General features: G+C 47.0%; 1 protein-coding gene across 1 annotated transcript in view; it reads right to left on the bottom strand.

Moving 5' to 3' along the window:
- Chst8 (carbohydrate sulfotransferase 8) overlaps window positions 1-4,710 on the bottom strand; it is a 94,604-nt gene extending 89,894 nt beyond the window's left edge. The window contains exon 1 of the mRNA XM_042668146.1: window positions 4,398-4,710. The gene's annotated coding sequence lies outside the window, so the exon portion shown is untranslated. The remainder of the gene's footprint in view (window positions 1-4,397) is intronic.
- Between the last annotated feature and the right edge of the window lie 18,436 nt (window positions 4,711-23,146).

The following is a 23,146-nucleotide window of genomic DNA, read 5'->3' as shown; positions in this document are numbered from 1 at the left end:
GACCCAGATGCTCAGGAATCAGAGAAATTCTGACAGTCATTCTAAAGACCACACCAAGGAGATGTCCCCCGCAGGTTCCCCTCCTCCAGAAAACTTCCTGAGGTTTTAAGAACTAATGTTACAGCACCGGTGGCTCATGCCTGTCATCTTAGCTACTCAGGAGGCTGAGATCTGAGAATCATGGCTCAAGGCCAGCCTAGGCAGGAAAGTGCATGTGACTCTTATCTCCGATGAACCACTAGAAAACTGGAAGGGAAGCTATGGCTCAAAGTGGTAGAGTGCTAGCCTTGAGCAAAAGAACTCAGGGATAGTACCCAGGCCCTGAGTTTAAGCCCCATGACCAATTAAAAAAAAAACAAACTAATGTCATATAGTCATCTACATACCATCCTCTTTTTATTTTTATTGTGTGTGTGTGTGTGTGTGTGTGTGTGTGTGTACTGGAGTTTGAACTCAGGGCTAGGGTACTCTCTCTTAGCTTCTTTACTCCAGGCTGGCACTTGACCACTTGAGCAACAGCTCCCCTTCTGGCTTTTTGTTGGTTCATTAGAGATAAGTCTCATGGACTTTCCTGACCCCACTGGCTTCAGGCCATGATCTATAGATCTCAGCCTCCTGAGTAGCTAGAATGACAGATGTGAGTCTCCAGTACCCAGCTACCATCTTTAAAACTTTTTATTTATTTATTTTTTTTGGCTGTTCCTCAGCAGGGTTACCTTGACCGTCTTAGGCCAACTCTAGAGAAATCTCCTTGGCTGTTTTCCGTGTGTTGTTTGCCAGTCCTGTGGTTTGGACTTAGGGCCTGGCGATGTCCCTAAGATTCTTTTGCTCAAGGTTAGAGCTCTACTACTTGAGCCACAGCTCCACTTCGGGGTTTTTGTTTTGTTTTGGTAGTTTATTGGAGATGAGAATCTCACGGACTTTCCAGCCTGGACTGCTTTCAAAACCTGATCCTTAGATCTTAGCCGCCTGAGTAGCTAGGATGACAAGCGTGAGCCACCAGCGCCTGGCTAAACCTCCTCCTATAACTCATTATCTTCTAATCAGCCCAAAGTTTGCTCACTTGTTTCTCAGCAAGGACTGACTTTGCTTGGCATGTTTGCTCATTTCCTATCCATACATTCCCCTGTTTTCTGACTTTGTCTCTAGCAATGGCCATGAATTGGATAAATCGAGATTTTTTCTAAGCTGGGAGTCATACAGTACAACTAAGATGGCGGTCCTCAGACTACAGGCCAGCACCCCTTCCCAACCCCCCCCCCCCCCCACCAGCACTCAGGCAGGCTTGGCCCATCAGACACATCAGTAAACAATAAAAAGCTCCAAGCATCCATCAGCAAAACCACAAAAAGCCCATCTAGACCTCCAGTGGCTAGTTCAACTCAGAGTACACAAGTTCAGTAGCATTCTTCATGCACCATGCGTTCAGCCACAGAAATCCGACTTTCCTCCTTCCAAATGAATGGAAGGCAAAATTCTGAGACGAGCCTTCCAGGCACACTTACCCAACAACCATACAGACAAAAAGAAAAAGCCCCAAACCCAAAACTTCCCTAACTTTCCCACACTTAGGAACTTACATCAGCAGAGATTTGAATAAATGTTTTAAAAAATGGAATTCCCTTGATACGCTGTAATCAGTAAATGTTCATTATGGAAACACAGCTAATATGCATGAAATTTCCCCAGTGATATTCCAGCTACAAGATTAAAAAAAAAAAAAGGCATCTCACATAGCAAGCAGAGTGACAAAGCACCCTCCTCCCGTCACTACCCCACAACACCTTGCCAAACCTGAGGTCAGACAAGCCGGCTCTCTATTCCTGACTGGGAGCCAGGGAAAAGTAGATCTCATCTCTCTCTCTCTTTTCTTTTTGTCCACTTAGACAACTTATAAATGACTCCTCCCTTCTTCAATGCTGATGGATGCCTTTGTATAAATAATTCATACTTGACCTTGCTTTAAGAAAGCTTTGTCTATTTAATTTGGGATCTTTTTTTTTTTTTTTTAAATCGATACCTAGGGAACGTAACTCAGGCTTGCACAGTCTGATTCTGGGTGAATAAATAAGTTGTGTGTTTCTTGCGTTCTAGGGCCACTGGGACAGGAGATGGAGGAGGGGTGTCAGACAGAGATTTTCTGTGTTCAAATGCTGTAAGATTACCAGTCATGGTGTTATTGCTCAGTCTCTTTGCTGTCTGTGTGTTATCATTTCTGTGAATAAATCCACTGAGCGTGCTCACACACCACCCAAAGGTCCCAGCCACAGGTGGTAGAATGTGTGTGTGTGTGTGTGTGTGTGTGTGTGTGTGTGTGTGTGTGTGTGTGTGTTGGTACAGGGGATTGACCTCAGGGCCTGGGCACTGTCCCTTAGCTTTTTCCACTCAAGGCTGGTGCTCTATCACTTGAGCCACACTTTTACTTCTGGGTGGTCAGTTGGAGAAAAGAGTCCCAGAAACTTTCTTGCCCCAGGGTGGCTTTCAATGGAGATTCTCCTACCTCAGCCTTCTGAGTAGCATGACCATTGTGGCTCCTTCCTGTGGCTGATCTATCTTCCTTACCTTTGAGATAGGGACTGGGTTAGGGCAATCCATGGTAGGTTGAGGAATTTCCAAGCAGGTTTTGCTACTTCTACAACAGAGATTTACTCAGCCTTGGGCCAGGACAAGTCAATTCCACAAGCGCAGGTTAAGGGTCAAGGTAAAATCAGAAGTGAGCCCCAAAGCAAAGCAGACTTGGAAGTGTGGGCCATGAACATCCAGGGAGATGAAGAAAAGGTTAACCTGTCACTTCTTCTTCTGCCCCAGATCCAATCCACTCTGAGCTGTGTGTGTGTACATATGCACATATGCATGCACGTCAGTCCTGGGATTTGAACTCATGGCCTGGGAGCTGTCCCTTTGCTTTTGTGCTCAAAGCTGGAGCTCTATCATTCAAGCCCCGAATCTACTTCTAGCTTTTGTCTCTTCTCTTTTCCTTTCTTTTCTTTTCCTTTCCTTCCTTTCTTTTCTTTCTTCCTCTCTTCCTCCCTTTCTTTTCTTTCTACCTTCCTTCCTTCCTTCCTTCCTTCCTCGGCCTCTGTCCCTCTCTTCCTCTCTTTCTCTCCCTTTCTCTTTCTTTCTTTCCTTTTTTCCTTCCTTCCTTCCTTCCTTCCTTCCTTTCTTCCTTCCTTCCTTCCTTCTTCCCTCCCTCCCTCCCTCCCTTCCTTTCTTCCTTCCTCTTTTTTTTTTTTTTGTGTGGTTCATTGGATATGAGTCTTGTAGACTTTCCTGCCCTGGTTGGCCTCGAACTGTGATCTTCAGGTCTCAGCCTCCCTGAGTAGCTAGGATGACAAGTGTGAGCCGCCAGCGCCCAACTTTCCACCATCTATTCAATGTCTTTTCTGCTGCAGAATCACAGAGCCCAGGAAACCTGTTCCCCTTCACGGAATCAGCCACACTCAACGATCTGCAGGAAGGAGGCTTCAGGGACTGGAGGTGGGGGGTGGGGGGGACGGTAAATTCCTGGCTTGGACCCTGCTTCTCCAACAGGGCGGCTGCTGGTCCGTACACAAGCAGTGCCCTCACCCCACGGCGCTGAACCCGGAGGTACCAGGGCCTGGACACAAGAGCCACCACGAAAGTTAGGGTCGACGCTGGTCCTGTGCGGGTGAAGGTAAAGGGGTCACTTCGGTACTAACCCGGGAAGGCACCCCTTCCCCTGGCCGGGGGGACCACCATCAGAGCCAGCTGGGTCCCGCGACAAAGTGGATTTTGTCTCCTCCCTGCCCCCATTCGCCCCCATTCCGCGGGCGCGCGCGGGCGCACACGCCTCCCGTCCAGTCCATGCCGGCCCGGGCTGCGCACAGCCTCCCCGATGCCCCGGGGGAGTCGCGAGGTGGAGAGGCGCCTCGGCCGGCGCCCGGGGATCCGCCGCGAACTTCGGCTCAGCCGGCCACCACCGCGCCGCCGCCTCTCCCCAAGTGTCAGGTCCGAGCGCGCCGGGAAAACCCTGGAATCCCGGGCCTCTCCCCAGCCCGGTGGCCTGGGGGTGCCCGACGCTGCCCTGACCCGCCCCCACCCCCCACCCCACCCTCACCCCCAGCCCCGCGCGCCCCAGCACCCAGGTCCTGGGCGAGCGCCAGCCCACTGGGGGCGGAGGGCGAGGGCCACGAGTTCACGGGTGAAACCCAAGAAACACCCGAAGTCTGATGAAAGTTCCCGCTCGTGGGGCGGGCTCCCCGAAGTGTGGTCACAGCTCAACACCCCACACCTTCACAGACACACCCCGAACCACCCCCCCCCAACACCCCAGGCTTTTAAACTCCAACCCACGTCGAGAGGGCGCCGGGTGGGCGCGCAGTGCGGTTCCGGGATGGAGGGAACCGGGGCGGGGTCGGGGCGCGGAGGCCACTTACCGGGCGCGGCCGGTGTTCCTCCAGATTTGGGGGTGTGCGGTGTGGGGAAGGGGGGGGGTCCTCCAGTCTCCGACGTGGACCTCGGCGGGGAGAATCTCCGTCTCCAAACTCCAGGGCCCGGCGTCTTCCCTTCGATCGGTGCCACAATCCGAAGCGATCGGTTGGGGGCTCGGAGCGCACGCAGGGCGGCGGTGATGCTGGTGTGGCGGTGCGGGTCTGTACGGTTGGGGTGCGGTGCGTGCTTCCTCCCCGATCTCTCTCCCCGATCGGTTCCCTCGTCCTCCGCTACCTGGTCCGGGTCTCCTTCCTTCCCCCGCAGTGCCACCCGGATCCGGGCCGGCTCCCAGCGAAGTGCGAGCGGAGCCTCCGGCGAGGCTGGAAATAGCGCCGCGCCCGCCCGGCGCCCCGCCCCGTCCTCCCCCCCCCCCCCCTCCCCAACCCCGGCCTGTCCCCACCCCCCCACCCCACCCCCGGGCCCGGGCCCCGCCCCACGGTGCGGGGAGGGGGGAGTGGCGGCGGTGGCAGCGGTGTCCCCGGCGGGAGGAGGAGGGTGGGGGGAATCTCCTGCGCGATCGCTCAGCCCTCCCCGGGAGTTCACGGACACCGCACCCACGCGCGCTCTGCGGCTCCCCGCAGCCCCCTTACTTAACTCCTCCCAAGGAGCCGCCGCTGGGCGCGGTCCGGCGGATGCAGGGGTGAGGGAGGGCGGGTGGGGAAGGGGGGGGACTGCGATGATTGTCTCCAGGATCCCTCGGGTACTGGGCTGCACTCGTGTGAACTGCTTTGGCTCCATTCACACCCCGCAGCCAGAGAGCTGATGGTGTTTGTCTGAGTGATGCCAAGTGAGCACCGGGCTCTGACCTGGCACCGCCGCCGCTGGGGAGGCCCCGGTCGCAGCTGGGTAACCGGGTGGCTGGCTGTGTGTAATCCGGATCCGTGCGCGCGGGATACGGAGGGTGGGAGGCACGGGACTCTGGAGAGCACCGAGAGGCTGGCCCCTGCATCTGTCTTCTTGTGGAATAGGATCGAGGCCTTGTAACTTGTCTCCCTCCATCTCCAGATTCCTGGGTCTCTTGACTCTTTGAACAGTGTTCAATGAACCATCCAAGTTTTCCTTTGAGGGATTCTTCATCTGCTCTACCTGCCACCCCCACCCCCACCCCCATCCCTCTGGGTCATGGGGCTTGAACCCAGGGCCTAGGCACTGTCCTTGATCTCTTTCACGCAAGGCTAGTGCTTTACTACTTTGAGCCACAGCTCCACTTCTGATTCTTCGGTAGTTTATTGGAGAAAGAGTCTCATGGACTTTCCTGCCTGAGCTGGCTTTGAACTGCAATCCTCAGATTTTACCCTCCTGAGCAGCTAGGATCACAGGAGTAAACCACCAGTGCCCAGCTCCTCTTCTTCTTCTTCTTCTCTTCCTCCTCCTCCTCCTCCTCCTCCTCCTCCTCCTCCTCCTCCTCCTCCTCCTCTTCCCCCTTCTCCTCCTCTTCCCCCTCCTCTTCCTCCCTTTTGTACCAGTCCTGGGGTTTGAATTCAGGGTGTCTTCTTTTGCTCAAGACTGGAGCTCTACCACTTGAGCCACAATTCCACTTCTGGCTTTTTTGGTGGTACATGGGAGATAAGAGTCTCCCAGACTTGCTTGCCTGGGCTGGCTTCCAACGGTGAACCTCAGATCTCAGCCTCTTGAGTAGCTAGGACTTACAGTGTGAGCCACCAGCTTGCTCATGCGATTCTTCTTTAAAGTCCCTGTCCTGCCACCAGCCTGAAAGCTGGACCTGTCAAATTCTTCCCCATAGACAAGCAGAATTATAGAGTGGGGGTGCAGCTGGTCCACAGCCACAAAGCATGAGAGCAGAACAGGAATAGAAACCCTGGGCTGTGGATTTTAGTCCTTGCTCTTGGTGAAAATCAGTAGCCCCAGCTTCGGGGGAAGAGGGGAGCTGTATAAATCATTCTCCTCTTCATCTTGAAGGCACATGTAGAAAATTTCAAAACCCTGCAGATACTGGGGCTTGAATTTATGGCCTGGGCTTTGTCCCTTAGCTTTTTCACTCAAGGCTGGCATTCTACCACTGGAGCCAGGCTTTTACTTCTGACTCTTTTTAGTGGCTAATTGGAGGTAAGAGTTTCATGGACCTTTCCTTCCCAGGTTGGCTTCCAACCTGAATCCTCAGATCTCAGCTTCTCTGACAAACTAGGGTTATAGTTGTGAGCCACCAGCATCCAGAGGCTTAGGATAACAAGTTGAAGGTTCTTTCTGATTGTAACTGATGGTTGGCCTGACTCCAGGGAGCTGACCCAAATGAGAGAGGGAGTTGGCGACCAAAATGGACCTATGGCTCTTGAGTGACCAACAAGGGATTGGGGAGGGCATCCTAGCAGGAAGCAGAGCTACTCCTGGGGATAGCCAAGGAACCCCTAGCAATTTGGCCTGGGAGAGGGGCTCCTTAATGCCCCCAGGTAAGCTCAAAGCAAATCAAAACATGCCAAGCCTACGATGATCTTTTTTTAGTCTTTATTCTTGCAACAACAAAGTTAGATTTCCATTTGGGGGATGAGGAAAAGTACCAACAAATTGTTGGAATGGACACATCGGGTTCCAAAGTGGAGCAGCTTCCATGCTGAACATTTCCTCTTCAGCTCTGAGGTCAGACCCCAGGCAGCTCAGGACAGTGTTGTGATCTAACTCTACCCATCCAGTCAGTCACACTTACAATGGAGACAGAGTAAGTACGACATTGAAATCACTGGATCTATAATCCTAGCTACTCAGGAGGCTGAGATCTGAAGATCATTGTTTGAAGCCAGCCTGGGCAGAAAAGTCCATGAAACTCTCATCTCCAATGAACTGACAAAAACTAGAAGTGGAGTTGTAGCCCAAGTGATAGAGAGCTCACCTTGAACAAAAAGCTAAGGGACAATGCCAAGGCCCTGAGTTCAAACTCCAGGCCTGGTTGGGGCAGTGGGGAGGGAGGGGAAGAAGAATTAAAAGGTAGGGAGGAAAGAGCCCAGTGTCAGTGGCTCACGCCTATAATCCTAGCTACTCAGGAGGCTGAGATCTGAGGATCAGTGTTCAAAGCCAGCTTGGGCAGGAAAGTCCACAAGACTCTTATCTCCAATAAAACACCAGAAAACTGGAAGTGGCATTGTGGCTCAAGTGGTAGAGCTCTAGCCTTTAGCTGAAGAGCTGAGGGACAGCACCTGGGCCCAGAGTTCAAGTTCCACAACCAACCAAAAAAGGGTAGGAAGGAAAGTTTCAAAGCAGACAGAACAAGTTTATTTGAAAGCAAAAGGAAAATAAAGGAACAAACTCTTCATAGAGAGAGGCCGTAGAGCTGGGAGTTCAAGGAAATCCTCAGGGAGGGTGGTTAGTATAATAATGGGCTCCTCCAATATGTCCTGGCCTGGGCTTCATTCTGACTGTTTGATGGCTTGTGCATGCACCACCTCAGCTCTTTGCATTGGTTGAGTGGGCATCCAGAGCATTATGGAAAGAAGGAACATTTGCATGGGAACCCAAGGCATTATGGGCATAAGAAGCATTTGAGTGGGAACCCAGGACATTATGAACTGGAAATATCATAGGAAAAAATAAAAATTAAGATCGTCTTCCATTGTGTTTAGAAATCCATTGGCAAGATGAATCTTGTACCTTAGAGCTGGTGGTTCAGGTCTATAATCCTAGCTACTCAAGAGGCTGGGAACCTAGGGAATTTTGGGAAGAAGGGTCATGATGGGCCATGTGTAACATCTGCCATTTTTGTTGGTGGTGGTGGTCCTGGGGCTTGAACTCAGGAACTCCCAGGGCGCTGTCCTTGAGCTTTCTTGGTCAAGACTAGCGCTCTACCACTTTGAGCCACAGCTCCACTTCTGGTTCATTGGAGTTAAGAGTCTCATGAACTTTCCTACTTGGGCTGGCTTTGAACCAGGGTCCTTAGATCTCAGACTCCTGAGTAGCTAGAATGATAGGCATGAACCATTAGCACCTGGCTTACATATAGATAGATAGATAGATAGATAGATAGATAGATAGATAGATAGATATACATATTTTTTTTTTTGGTCTGGTCGTGGGACCTGAACTCTGGGCCTAGGCACTATCCCTCAGCTCTTCAGCTCAAGGCTAGTGCTCTACCACTTGAGCCACAGCACTACTTCTGGCTTTTTTCTTTTTGCTTATGTGGTGCTGAGGAATCGAACCCAGGGCTCCAGGCATGCAAGGCAAGTGCTCTACCACTGAGCTACCTTCCCAGCCCGCCAATATATTTTTTTCTATTCTGGTCTACCTAATGGGGGAAGCCTAGCTGTCCAGGGATTCTCTTGCACATTCCAGAAGGCAAGTCTTGCACACAGGAAAACACACACACACACACACACACACATGCACCCACATACACACATGCCAGTGTGGACAGAAGAGGAATCCCCATACCCACAGTCCAGCCTCAAAGCAGGGAAGAGGCTGTGGACGGTGAGATTTGACATCATGATTGGTCCCAGATCTGTGGCCAGGGCCAGTTTAGGCCATCTCAGCCGCCCTGTGCGTCTGTGTGCAGAAGTCCTTTTGGGAAAAGTGCTTTCTCCATTAGCTTTTCCAACTGTACTTATTAGCACTTATTTGCATCTAATATTCTTGCAGATACCACTAGGAATCAACAATGCCGCCTTGCTTTGTGCCATTCTCCACATTTTCCATTTTTCACTCAGACTTCCGTCTTGTTTTGAGAGAGCCTCCAGGGAAAATCCCTAAAGGAGGCCCGGGGCCCCTGGCACGAACAGGCAATGAGTTTTCCTCCGAGATTTGCCAAGGGCTGTGTGCCCTTTTTTCAAAGTCAGGCTCAGCCTCTGCAGTGAGGGAGGTGGAAAGGCTCTGCAAATCCTTTTATAAAGCCCTGTGTGCTCCCTTGCAGATGTGTGTGTGTGTGTGTGTGTATGTGTGTGTGTGTGTGTGTGTGCGCGCACGCGCGTGCGCGTCAGTACTGGGGCTTGGGCACTGTCTTTTAGCTTTTTCCCTCAAGGCTGGTGCTCTACCACTTGAGCCACACCTCCACTTCTGTTTTTTTTTTCTTGCGGTTGTTATTGTTGTTGGTTGTAGGGCTTGAAGTTGGGGCCTGGACACTCCTTTGACTGAGATTTTTCTGCTCTAGGTTAGTGCTCTACCACTTGAGCCATACTTCCATTTCCGGTTTTCTGGTGCTTTATTGGAGATAGTCTCATGGACTCTTCGGATCTCAGCTTCTTGTGTAGCTAAGGATTATAGGCATGAGACACTAGTGTCCAGCTGGTTCTGACTTTTTGATGGTTGATTGGAGATAAGAGTCTTAACTAACTTTCCTACCCAGGCTAGCTTTGAACTGTGATCCTTAGAACTCAGCCTCTTGAGTAGCTAGGATTAGAGGTGTGAGCCACTCCTGACCAGCTAAAGTTTTCTTTCTCAATGTCAGCCAATGAGAATGAGAACATACTTACCCAAGATCTCACCCATTCCTTCTACCTTAAGATTCTGATGTCTTTCACCACTGGAGTATTTTGACGTAACTATGTATCCAAATATGAATGAGCTCATTATAAATATTCCTCTGGAGGGGGAGGGGGGAGAGGGAGGAGGGAAAGGATAGTGGGAAAAAAACAAAGGAGGGGGTAACAATGTTCGACAAGAAATATACTCATTATCTTACTCATGTAATTGTAACCCCTCTGTACAGCATCTTTACAATAAAATAAAAAAAAAAAAAAGCTTCTCTCTCTTCAGAAATATTGACTTGGTTACCTCTCTTTTCTGGCTATATGTTGTTAGTCATTAAGGAGGTGTTTATTACCATGAGAATTTTATAATAGAATGAATGGCTCTTCCCAATTTGGGGAGCTTGTCAATCCTCTAGAGCTCCTTCTGGCTTAACCTAGGCTGGTATAGGTTGGTGATACCCCAGAGTACAGTGGCTCAGCTTCACACAGCTTTCTGTGGGGTCTTTCAGGGGAGTAGAGTCTCTGAAGACAAGATCTCTTCCTTAGCCTCATCAGCTTAAAAAGCATTTTCAAAATCCCTCCAACCACTGGACATGGTAGCACATGCCTGTAATCCCAGCACTTGGGAGGCTGAGGCAGGAGAATTGTAAGCTCAAGGCCAGTCTGAGCTATTTGATGAATTCCAATAAGACCTTATTTCAATCACATGCCCAAAAAACTTCTTCTACCCTTACCAACCTTTCCAACATGTAATAGGAAAGGGGTGGAGAGATTTAAGTATTTCCTGAATTTCTGAGATAACTAACAACTTCTTTTTCCCCAATGCAAACTTGAATGGGGTTTTAAGTTTAATGCTTCGTATTAAGAATCAGGTTTAGAGATTTTGAAAAGGAAGGATTGCTTTGAACTGCACAAAAATATTTCCACTGGAGAAATCCAGAAACATTTCTCAGACTCCATATAGGTTGTGGACATTGCGACCTCTCTATCTGGGGCTTTGGATATACAGCCTGCAGATAAACACACATGGTACCGTGCTGTGGCCAAGACAGGAGGACCTTGAACTTCAGGTCCCCACTGACAGAGCTGGAAAGCAAGGGGAATAACAAACCCAACAGTGAGTTGGGCGTGGATGATTCACGCCTGTAATCCTAGCTACTCAGGAGGCTGAGATCTGAGGATCACTGTTCAAAGCCAGCCAGAGCAGGAAATTCTGTGAGACTCTTATCTCCAATTAAGCACCAGAAAACCAGAAGTGGTGGTGTGGTTCAAGTGGTAGAGTGTTCACCTTGAGCTGAAAAGCTGAGGAACAGGGCCCAGGCCCAGAGTTCAAGCCGCATAACAGACAAAAACAAAACAAAAAACAAAACAACAACAGTGACCCAGGCACTGTTAATCTCGTAATCTTTGGAGTTTTTTTGGAGGTCATGAAGCTCGAACTCAGGTCCTGGGTACTGTCCCTGAGCTTTCCCCCTCCCCCAAAGCTTGTAGTGCTCTACCACTTTGAGCTACAGTGCCACTTCCAGTTTTCTGGTGGTTCATTGGAGAGAAGAGTCTTACATACTTTCCTGCCTAGGCTGGCTTCAAACCTCAACCTTCAGAACTCAGCCTCCTGAGTAGCTAGGGTTATAGGTGTGAGTCACCAATGTCTGGCTCTCTTAACTACTCAAGACGCTAAGAGTTCGATGCCTCAGTAGCACATAAACAGAAAAAGCTGAAAGTGGTGCTGTGGCTCATGTGGTAGAGTGCTAGCCTTGGTAGAGTGCTAGCAAAAAAAAAAAAAAATGGAAGTAGAGCTATGGCTCAAGAACAGTCATTGTTGTCTGTTGGAGGACAGGCTCTTTTAAATTCTTTCAGCCTACTGAGAAGCTAGGATGATAAGCTTGAGCCACCAGCGCCCAATTCCTCCCAGCTTTGATGAGCAAATCCTCATTGTTTAGGAGGTGCCAGGACTGGAGGCTTTAGAATCAGGGGCTAGGAACTTCAGGAAGATTTATAGAAGAGGGGTACCTCTAGCTCCCTCCCCGCCAACCAATTCCTATGTGTAAGTTCCCCCTTGGACCTGGGGGATTAAAAAAAAAATGAACCTTTGTTCCCAAAAATAAAGGGCAAAAACAGAGCCAATGAATTCTTACTTCATTGCTGAATGGTCCCAGATGCCAGGAAACTTCATCCTGCCAGGCCCAGCCCAGGATGCCCTGGAGTTCAGAGCACTGCCCAGTGGCGTCTTGTCTGTAGCCATGGAAACAGAGAGACAGTTACCTTCTCCGCTTTCATACTGGAGACATCTTGCTATCAGTAGTGTTTAAAGTTAGCTTTAGAAAAACAAGACAGCCCACATCTTTCTCTTTTGACATCATGCAAGGAGCCTCGTGGCGTGAAGGCAGCCATAAAGTTTCCAGGATGGCGGCTGTCATAGGATCTCATCTCCCCCTCCTACTCCCCACCCCCCCACCAACCCCATCCCTATCCAGCTTCTGGTCTGCTTGAATTTTGCAGTGATGCCTTAGGCTGAAATGAATCTACCTTTTGTGGCTTGTTCCAGCATGGACACTCTCCTTATTTCAAGGAGGGTCTGGCTCAGCTGTATGTCAGACATGTTGAGATGATGTTCATTCTCAAGTACCAGCTAGAGTCAGGTTCTGGGTCAGACCTCTTTACAAGTGCCCTGGCTACCGAGCCAATCCTTTGATGAAAAATACTCCAAACAGAATGGCAGAGGCCAAGAGATGAACTGCTCACCCTCAAGAGGAAGGCAGACAGACAGGCAGACAGGCAGTCAGACAGCAGACAGACTGACTTCCAACTGGAAGGCAAGGCAGATCATGATGGAGCTATTCCAGTGGTGGTTGAGTTAGAGATCAGGGATCAGAGGCAACATTTGATTTGACTTCTCCTCATTCATAACAAGATGTATGCTCAGCCAGGTGCCTGTGGCTCATGCCTATAATCCTAGCTACTCAGGAGGTTGAGATCTGAGGATCCCGGTTCAAAACCAGCCCAGGCAGGAAAGTCCATGAGACTCTTATCTCCAATTAACCACTACAAAATTGGAAGTGGTGCTGTGGCTCAAGTGGTAGAGCACTAGCCTTGCGCTGAAGAGCTGAGGGACAGTGCCCAGGCCCAGAGTTCAAGCCCCACGACTGACTAAAAAAATGAAATAAAATAAAAGATGTACACTCACCAAGCACACATCACAATTAAGTATGGATTTTGATAAACATAAAAATATTCTGGCAAGTACAAATAAAAGACTCTTACTTCCACACCATGGGCACCTGTGGCTCACACCTGTAATCCTAACTGCCCAGGAGGCTGAGATCTGAGGATTATAATTCAAAGCCAGCCCTGGTCAGGGAAGTCCGTAAGATCCTTATCTTCAATTAACTACCCCTCCCAAAAAAAAAACAAGCAAAAAAACCTGGAAATAGAGCTTTGACTCAAGTGGTAGAGCACTAGTCTCGAGTAAAAAAGCTTACTAGGCGCTGGTGGCTCACGCCTGTAATCCTAGCTACTCAGGAGGCTGAGATCTGAGGATCACGGTTCAAAACCAGCCCCGGCAGGAAAGCCCGTGAAACTCTTATCTCCAATAAACCACCAGAAAACTGGAAGTGGCACTGTAGCTCAAGTGGTAGAGCACTCGCCTTGAACTGAAGAGCTGAGGGACAGCGGTCAGGCCCAGAGTTCAAGACCCACGACCAACAAAAAACAAACAAACAAACAAAAAACTCAGGGACAGCACCTAGTCTTTGAGTTCAAGCCTCAGGACTGGTGTGTGTGCATACACACACACACACACACACACACACAAATTAAGCTAAAATCAAGCTAACATTATCCCATGTTGAAAAACCATAAAGCAGACAGCACTGCATTAGGACAGGAAAGACTGCTGGGATCCAGGTGGTGTCTGTTTTGGGGTGTGTTTTCCCAAAGCAAATAGACTGAATTCAGGCCACCCTGGAAGCAGCAAAGGCCCACAAGAGAGGAGAGAGGTGTAGGTATTAGAGAACTATCAGCTGACCTTGAACTTGGGTACACTGAAAGGATCTAGAAAAGGTCACCAACAGGGTCTGCCAAAGCATAACCAGAACACAGAACTCTATGCAAGCAAGCATTTACATAAGCTTTCTCCATTAGATTGGTTCTAATAAAGCAGCCATCCTTTGTGTGTGTGTGTGTATGTGTGTGTGTGTGTGTGTGTGTGTGTGTGTGTGTGTGTGTGTGTGTGCTGGTCCTGAACTCAGGGCCTGGACACTGGGCACTGACCCCCCAGCTTTTTTTGCTTAAGAGTACTGCTTTACCACTTGAGCCATAGCGCCACATCCAGTTTTCTGGTGGTTAATTGGAGATAAGAGTCTTATAGATTTCCTGCCCAGTCTGGCTTTGAATTCCGATCCTCAGATCTCAGCCTTCTGAATAGCTAAGATGACAGGTGTGAGCCACCGGCCCCTAGCTCATATTTATCTGTAAGTGATGCTAAAATATCAATATTGAAAACCATCCCAGGAGTATTTTTTTTTTGAGAACATGGTAACAATTGCTAGTGGCAATAGTTTGGAGGTGACACTAATGAAAACAGACAGAACAACTAGGTAGCAAAATGTAAAACTTACAGGAAGCACAATAAAACTTCCCACCAGCGAGGTGCTAATGGCTCACTCTTGTTATCCTAGCTACTCAGGAGGCTGAGATCTAAGGATCAAGGTTCAAAGCCAAGTCCCTGAGACTTTTTTTTTTTTGCCAGTCCTGGAGCTTGAACTTAGGGACTGTGCACTGTCCCTGAGTGACTTTTGCTCAAGGCTAGCATTCTACCACTAAACCACATTCCCAGCCCTTCCTGAGACTTTTATCTCCAATGAACCACCAGATAACTGGAAGTGGCGCTTGTAGCTTAAGTGTTAGACCATTAGCCTTGAGCAAAAGAGCTCAGGGACAGTACCCAGGCCTGAGTTCAAGCCCCACCTCCAAAACAAACAAACAAATCTTCCCACCAAAAACATCTAAATATTACGGGTGACATCTAAATCATAGAGGTGACAAAACCCATATGACATTGGTCCATGTGAAGAAGGAAGTAAAAAGGAGGAGACAATGACTATTCCTACCCAAGGAAGGGAAAACCCCAAATAGGCAGGAAGTAGGCATTTGCTGGAGAGATCCAAATTAAGAAAAGTAGCTGAAAGTCAGCACTGTGTGACTCACGTCTGTAATCCTAGCTACTCATGAAGATAAGAGAATCTGATATTGATGCCAGCCCAGGCAGGGGAAGTCCATGAGACTCTTATCTCCAGTTAGCCATCAAAAAGTGAGAAGTGGGGCTGGGAATGTGGCATAGGGGTAGAGTGCCTGCCTTGCATGCAGGAAGCCTTGGGTTTGATTCCTCAGTACCACATAGACAGAAAAAGCCAGAAGTGGTGCTGTGGCTCAAAATGTGGTAGAGTGCTAGCCTTGAGCAAAAAGAAGCTCAGGGACAGTGCCCACGCCCTGAGTTCAAGCCCCAGGACTGACAAAACAAAAAAAAAAAGCCAGAAGTAAATGAGTGGTTTAAGTGTTAGAGTGCCAGCCTTGAGCAGAAAACAACAATAACAACAAAACTAAGCAAGGAGCATGAGGCCCTGAGTTCAAGCCCAGTATTGGCATGTGCATGCATGTGTACGTGCATGTATGTGTACACACACACACACACACACACACACACACACACAGGAACAAGAGGGAAGGAATCAGAAGATGAGGTAACAGAGGAGACATTTTCATAAACCCAACAATTTCAGCCAACAAGCAGCCATGTTTCTTGTTTTGTTGCATTTGAATACTGCAGCAGAAGAACAAAGGAAGGAGCTTTGTGAAGTTGGAAAAACTACTGTGAACTCAACCACTTTTTTAAAAGTTCAGAAAAATTAATTTTTCCAGTACAAAAACCAGCAACAGGAAAGGATCAAGGTCATCTTCTGTGCAAAGTGATTTTAAGAAAGAAAAAAAAAAGTGAGAGAAAACAGTTATATAACATCTCTATAAATAATGAAAGGCCTACCAGAAAGAGGAGCTTACCAAACCCCATGTCATACTTTGCCAATCAAAACAGGCACTGTGGCTCATGCCTGTCATCCCAGCTACTCAGGAGGCTGAGATCTGAGGATCCTAGTTTAAAGCCAGCTTGGGTAGGAAAGTCCATGACACTCTTACCTCCAATTAACCACTGAAAACTGAAGTGGAGCTGTGGCTCAAAGTGGCTGAGTGCTAGCCCTGAGCAAAGAGCTCAGGGACAGTGTCTAGGCCCTGAGTTCAAGCCCCACAACTGCAAAAAGAAAAAAAAAAAAAGAAAATGGAAACATACAAAAATGAAGAAAAGAATATGACTCAGAAGATTAAAGAGAACATGGCTGACCTTGAAGCTAGGTCAGAAGGATTCAATATGCAGAGAATAAATATCCCTAAAGGAAAAGCCAAAGCAAGGGACAGAAGAAATACTGAAACTATATAGTTCAAGAAAACCTTTCAGAAATTAAAAAAAAAAAAAGTTCGAAACTGTGTATTAAACAATCACACCATAGACCCAAGTATATTTACCCAGAATGTTCAATGCTAATTCGATAAAATTATAGAATTTAAATGGAACACAGCCCTACCCCACCCCACTTTTTTTTTTGTAGTACTGGGGTTGAACTCCAGGACCTTATGTTTGCTAGGCAGATGCTCTATTACTAAGCCTTTAGCCTTGTTATGTACTGGTTATGTATTTGTTTTCGTGCCGAGGCCTTGGGCCTGGTCCCTAAGCTTTTTTGCTCAAGGCTGGCACTCTAACACTTGAGCCACAGCTTCACTGGACTCTCCTTTCTCGACTGGTTTCTAACTGCGATCCTCAGATTTTAGCCTCCTGAGTAGATAAGATGACAGGCATAAGCTACCAGGACCCGGCTTGTACTGGTTATTTTTGAGTTAGGTGCTTACTTCCTGGATCATGATCCATCTATTGTAGGCTTTCTGTTGTAGCTGGGGTGACAGGCAGTCACTCCCTACCACGCCCAGTTTCTTCTGTTGAAATAGAATCTCATGAACTTTTCTGCCTGGGCAGGCCTGGAACCACAATCCTATGCATCTCAGCATACCACAGTTAGGATGACAGGCAGAATCCATTGACATCTGTCAAACCAACCAACCAACAAACAAAATAACCTCAGGGAATTGTTTTAGTCTTTTTTTATTTTTTTTTTGTCAGTTGTGGGGCTTGAACTTTGAGCCTGGGCACTGTCCCTCAGCTCTTCAGCTCAAGGCTAGCACTCTACCACTTGAGTCACAGAGCCACTTCCGGTTTTCTGGAAGTTAATTGAAAATAAAAGTCTCACGGACTTTCCTGTCTGGGCTGGCTTTGAACCATGATCCTCAGATCTCAGCCTCCTTAGTAGTTAAGATTACAGGTGTGAGCTACCTGGAGAAGATTAAGTGGCTGGGCACAGTAGTACAGGCATGTAATCCCAGCTCTAAAGGAGACTGTAGGTAGGGAGGATCACAATCTGAGAGTGGTCCCCAGGGGAAAAAGGGGCTGGGAGTGTAGCTCAAGTGGTAGAGTGCCTGTCTGGCAAGCATGAGACTCAAAGGGCCTGAGCTCAAATTCTATCCCCATCTCCCCCCCCCCCCAAAAAAGGGGGAAGATATTTCTTGCATTGAAGTTCTTCTTTATATATTGAAATCAATAATATTGATAATAATGAATTTATAGCTTTATTCTTATTACATATGGTAGGGGTATTAAAAAATAGAGATAAGGAGAAGAGAGAAAAATATCTATAATCTTACCACCTAATGGTAATCATTATTAATGTTACTGTCGTGGTGGTATATAAATCAATTTAATTCTGATATAAAGCCTAAAAGACAAAAGCATTAAGAATAAATATAGCCACAATAGGTTGTTAGTAGAGAGAGAATATAAAAAGAAGTAAATTGTGAAATCTGAAGCATCAAAGAGGACTGGTATAATAGTACTCACCTGTAATCCGCAGCTACTTAGGAAGCAGAGATATGAGGATCACAGTCCTACATCTTTTTGGGCAAGATCCTACCTAAAAATCAAGTAGTAAGTGTGAGGGCTTGAGTTTAAATCATGGAACTGAAAACAAGAAAAACAGAAACTATTGAGGGGGAAGGGAAGTGTAGAGTATTGTATGCTATCTAAATTAGGTTATTATCACCTTAAAATAAACTGTTACAACTTACATCTACCATCTCTATATATCTATATCTATATATCTATCTCTCTCTCTATATATAGCATATGGGAAAAAATGTTAACTGTTTTCCAAATGATGTTGATTGAGGTCAGATTCATGTTTTATGGTGAAATTATTGTGTGTGCAATGTGAGGAGAAAGGAAATGAATAATTGTTGAATATTATAATTCTGTCCACATCTATGTCTCCTCCTCCTCCTCCTCCTCCTCCTCCTCTTCTTCTTCTTCTCCTTTTTTGAGGGGATGGTCATGGTGGAAGTGGTCATATTGGGGCTTGAACTCAGGGCCAAGACACTCACCCTTATCGCTCAAAGCTAGCACTCTACCACTTGAGCCATAGCTCCACTTTGGGCTTTTTGTGGCTTCATTGGAGAAGAGAGTCTTACTTATTTTCCTGTCTGGGCTGGCTTCAAACCATGATCCTCAGATCTCACCCTCCTGAATAGCTAGGGTGACAGGCTAGGACCTGCCAAATGTAGCACTGAAGTGGCTGCTAGCCAGATCCTCTCAATCGCAGAGCTTATAGACTTGACAATGCTTTATAGCCTAGTATGTCGGGGAAGGAGTGAGAAGGGATACAGATTTCCTTAAGGACAATGAAAGAGAAAGAAGGTTAAAATCATATTTCTTCTCAGGTAGCCATGTCAACAGGTTTGAAAAGCATCTTTGCTGGGTATGGGCCACTCATGTCTGTAATCCTAGCTACTCAGGATGCTGAGATCTGAGGATCAAGGTTCAAAGCCAGCCTGGGCAGGAAAGTCCATGAAACTCTCCAATGAACCACCAGAAAACCAGAAGTAACGTGTGGTTCAAAGTAGTAGAGCACTAGTCTCTAGAAAAACTGCTCAGGGATGGCACCCAGGCCCTGAGTTCAAGCCCCACAACCAACTGAAAATAAATAAATCAATTTTTAAAAGCCTCCTTCAGGAAGCATAAACTTATTTCACTGAGTATATAATTCTCTTGCCCCTTCCCCTCCCCCACCATAGAAAAACAGTAATGAAGATGCCAAGGGCAGGTGCAAACAGAGGGTTTTTCCATCAATAGAACATTCAATTCTGATTAGTCTCTTCACAACCAGCATAACTGAATCTTTATGGAGACCCCCCCCAGACCTATCCCCACCACCCCCATCTCAACATTCTCTCTTACAGCTTTGCCTTCCCCATCGCTGCTGCGCTGGAATTTCTCAGAAAACAAAGGAACACACACACACACACACACACACACACACACACACACACAGAGCCCAAGGCCGATACCATCTCAGGCGCTGAGGTGGGGTTTGCTAGGAGTCTCTTTACTTCTATCACTGAATTATTACTGACACCCGAGGCTCTGTCTCAGAGGCCTTCCCTCCGTATGTAAATACTATCCTCCTGTTCTTTATTTATTTCTTCGCTCTCCTCTGCCCCCAAGGTTGGTTTTTTGTTTTTTTTTTCTGAAGCTATCAGGAGGGTCACATCTCTCCTTGCTAACCGAGCACTCTTCACTTCAGCAGCTTAAAGAGAGAGGGGGTGGGGAGAATTATGAGCCAGAGTGCCCCTGCCCAGTGAGGGTGAGTGTCTTGTCCACCTTCCCCATGCTCCCAGGCGGCCACAGTAATTCATGCATGGGTGGCAGTCAGTTTAAAGGGATCTATGTGAAGCCATGAGAAAATGCAAAGATTTCACCAATTTCTGACATTTCCCCATCTGATCTATTTTCCTCACTGCTTTCTCCTTTCTATAACTACGACTGTCCTTAGCATTGAAAAACAAGAACAAAAACAAAAACAGGACATGAGCTTAAGCCAGGTACCAGCTCCTTATGCCTGTAAACTCCTAGCTACGCAGGAGGCCTGAGATCTGAGGATCATGGTTCAAAGCTAGCCAGGTAAAGAAAGTTTATGAGACTCATCTCCAACAAATCACCAAAAAGCAGGATGTAGAGGTGTGGCTCAATTGGTAGAGCTCCAACCTTGAGAAAAAAAAAAAAGCCAAGCAAGAGAGTTCAAGGCCCTGAATTCAAGACTCAGTACGAGCACAACAACAACAACTAAGAAACCAACAACTGGAAACTGGAAAGTCATTAAGCAAAGAATACAGATTAAGGTATCAAGCAGGTTTCAGAGCAAAGTGAATTTGGTAAGATCCCTTTCTGCAGATATTTCTCCACAAACTGTCACTTATCAATGTCGAGGTTGGCCAAGAACAGAAGGGGTAGAGAGTATTTTCAGAAACCATCAGGACACCAGAACTGCAGACCCTAAGTCTGCACAGCAACAATTCATCTCCATCTGTCTGATTACTGTTTTGGTTTGGTTGTGCCAGTACTGGGGCTTGAACTCAGGGCCTGGGCACTGTTCCTTAGATTTTTTTCCCCCTACTTTGGCTCAAGGCTAGCACTCTACCACTTGAGCCATATCTCCACTTCAGCTTTTTGCTGCTTGATTGGAAATAAAAGTCTCACAAACTTTCCTGTCCAGGCTGGCTTTGAACCTCCAGCCTCAGATCTCAGCTTTTTTTTTTTTTTTGTCGGTCATGGGGCTTGAACTCTGGGCCTGAGCGCTGTCCCTCAGCTCTTCAGCTCAAGGCTAGTGCTCTACCACTTGAGCTACAGCGCCACTTCCAGTTTTCTGGTGGTTTATTGGAGATAGGAGTCTCACGGAGTTTCCTGCCTGGGCTGGCTTTGAACCTCAATCCTCAGATCTCAGCCTCCTGAGTAGCTAGGATTATAGGCAGGAGCCACTGGTACCCAGCTTGATCTCAGCTTTCTGAGTAGCTAGGATTTCAGGTGTGAGCCAATGGTACCTGACTGATTACTGTATTTTATTTCTCAGTTGGTTCAATCAAACCTTGGTGAGAGAGAGAGGGGTATTGTTTATTGCACACCTCCAATGCCAACAACCCCTTTATCTTCTCTTGTTCATTCACAATAGTCTTGATTTGATGAACCACTGAGCCCATCATTTAGCAACCAAAAGCCTGGTTACCCTGTTTTCCTTAAGGACTGGGAGGATTTAATATGCAAACTTTCCCCAGAGGGGAACTTGTATTTTGTCTCCCTGATACAATGAAAAAGAACAAAGATCAAGTTGTTGGGAGTCTCTAGGAAGCCAGCTGGACATACTGCCATGAAATGTGTACAAATTTTATCTCTCTCTGTCCATCTCTGTCCATCTGCTTATCTATCTACCTATCATCTATCTTTACATCTATCTACCTATCAATCATCTATTTGTCATTCTACCTATCTGTCTTCTATTTATCATCTATCTATCTATCTACCTATCTATCTTGTGTGGACAGTAGGGTTTGAACTCAAGGCTCGGGTGCTGTCCCTTAACTTTTTCCTCTCAAAGCTGACCTGCTTTGAGCCACAGCTCCACTTCTAGCTTTCTGGTGATTAACTGGAGATAAAAATTCTCATTTTTGCCCAGGCTGGCTTTGAACCACAAAGCTCTTTTATTTTGTCGGTTGTGGGGCTTGAACTCTGGGCTTGGGCGCTGTCCTTGTGCTCTTCAGCTCAAGGTGAGCACTCTACCGCTTGAGCCACAGCACCCACCACTTCCGGTTTTCTAGGGGGGGGGGGAGGGGGGCGGGGGGTTATTGGAGATAAGACTTTCCTGTCTGGGCTGGCTTTGAGCTGCGATCCTTAGATCCCTGGCTCACAAAGCTCTTATATGTATTACTTAAAAATAAACAACAACCAATTTTATTGTTATTAAGGTGTTGTACAGAGGGGTTATCATTTCCTGTCAGGTAATAAGTACATTTCTTTTTTGGACAATGTTAACCTTTTCTTTACTTTCCCTCAGTTTCTTCTCATCCCTGCCCACAAGTTACATAGGAAATTTTCCACATAATAGGTTTTTTTTTTGTTTGTTTTGATGCTGGTCCTAGGGATTGAACTCAGGGCCTGTGTGCTGTCCCTGAGCTGCTTTTGCTCAAGGGTAGTTAGTGTTCTACCACTTGAGCTACAGCACTATTCCCAGCTTTTTTCTGGGTAGTTTACTGGAGATAAGAGTCTCATAGACTTTCCTGCCCAGGCTGCTTCAAACTGCAACCCTCAGATTTCAGTCTCCTGAGTAGCTAGGATTACAAGCATGAGCTACCAGCGCCCAGCATTATAGGTATTTCTTAAAAACAAATACAGCCAGGTGTTGGTGGCTCATGCCTGTAATCCTAGCTACTTGAGAGGCAGGGACTGGCAGAAGGTAGTTCAAAGCCAGATCAGAAAGAAAAGTTTGGTAGACACCCATCTCAGTCAGTGGCTAGGTGTGGTTGAGCACACCTGTCATCCTAGCTATGCTCAAAGTATTATGAGTTCATACCTGCCATCCTCCAAAACACAGGGAAGCACAAGTTAAGGTGATCTCAGTCCAGGCTAGCCATGATATAACATAACATAAATCAAGACCCTACTTCAAAAATAATCAATGTGGCTTACTGGTAGAGTGCTTGCCTAGCATACATGAAGCCCTGGGTTCAATTCCTCAGTCCCACATATACAGAAAAAGCTGGAAGGGGTGCTGTGGCTCAAGTGGTAAAGTGTTAGCCTTGAGCAAAAAGCAAGTCAGGGACAGTGCCCAGGCCCAGGACTGACAAAACAAAAACAAAGCAACAACAACAAAATAATCAATGCCAAAGGGGTTGAAGGTATGGTTCAAGTAGTAGAGTGCCTGCCCAGGGAGTGTGAGGGTCTGAGTTCAATTCCCAATACTGCCAAGTAGATAAAACTCTTGTTTTAATAGTACTAGAGCCTTTTGTTTTCTTTTTACTTAATAATATCTTGGAGATAGTTTCGTGTACTAATTTATTTTTAATTAAAAAAACTACTTAAATAAATAAATACCACTGTGATAATTAATTATTTATGAAAAAATATTAAATAGATTTCCTTCTCTATACCATGTACCAAAATAGATTCCAAGTAGTGGTTTAAAGATTTAATTATAGCAAAAGAAGAGCTCAGAAAATAGTGGGTATGAGGTCCTTCCCATGGCAGATACTTAGGTGAGAGAAAGTCTTTTGGGCCTGACATAAACACAGAAATGGTAAAATCC

This window comes from Dipodomys spectabilis, unplaced genomic scaffold (genome assembly GCF_019054845.1).
Source record: "Dipodomys spectabilis isolate Male_0828 unplaced genomic scaffold, ASM1905484v1 ptg000422l, whole genome shotgun sequence".
In the NCBI taxonomy this organism is placed as follows: domain Eukaryota; kingdom Metazoa; phylum Chordata; class Mammalia; order Rodentia; family Heteromyidae; genus Dipodomys; species Dipodomys spectabilis.
Note: the sequence above shows the minus strand (reverse complement) of the source record. Positions and strands in the feature narration are given on the sequence as shown.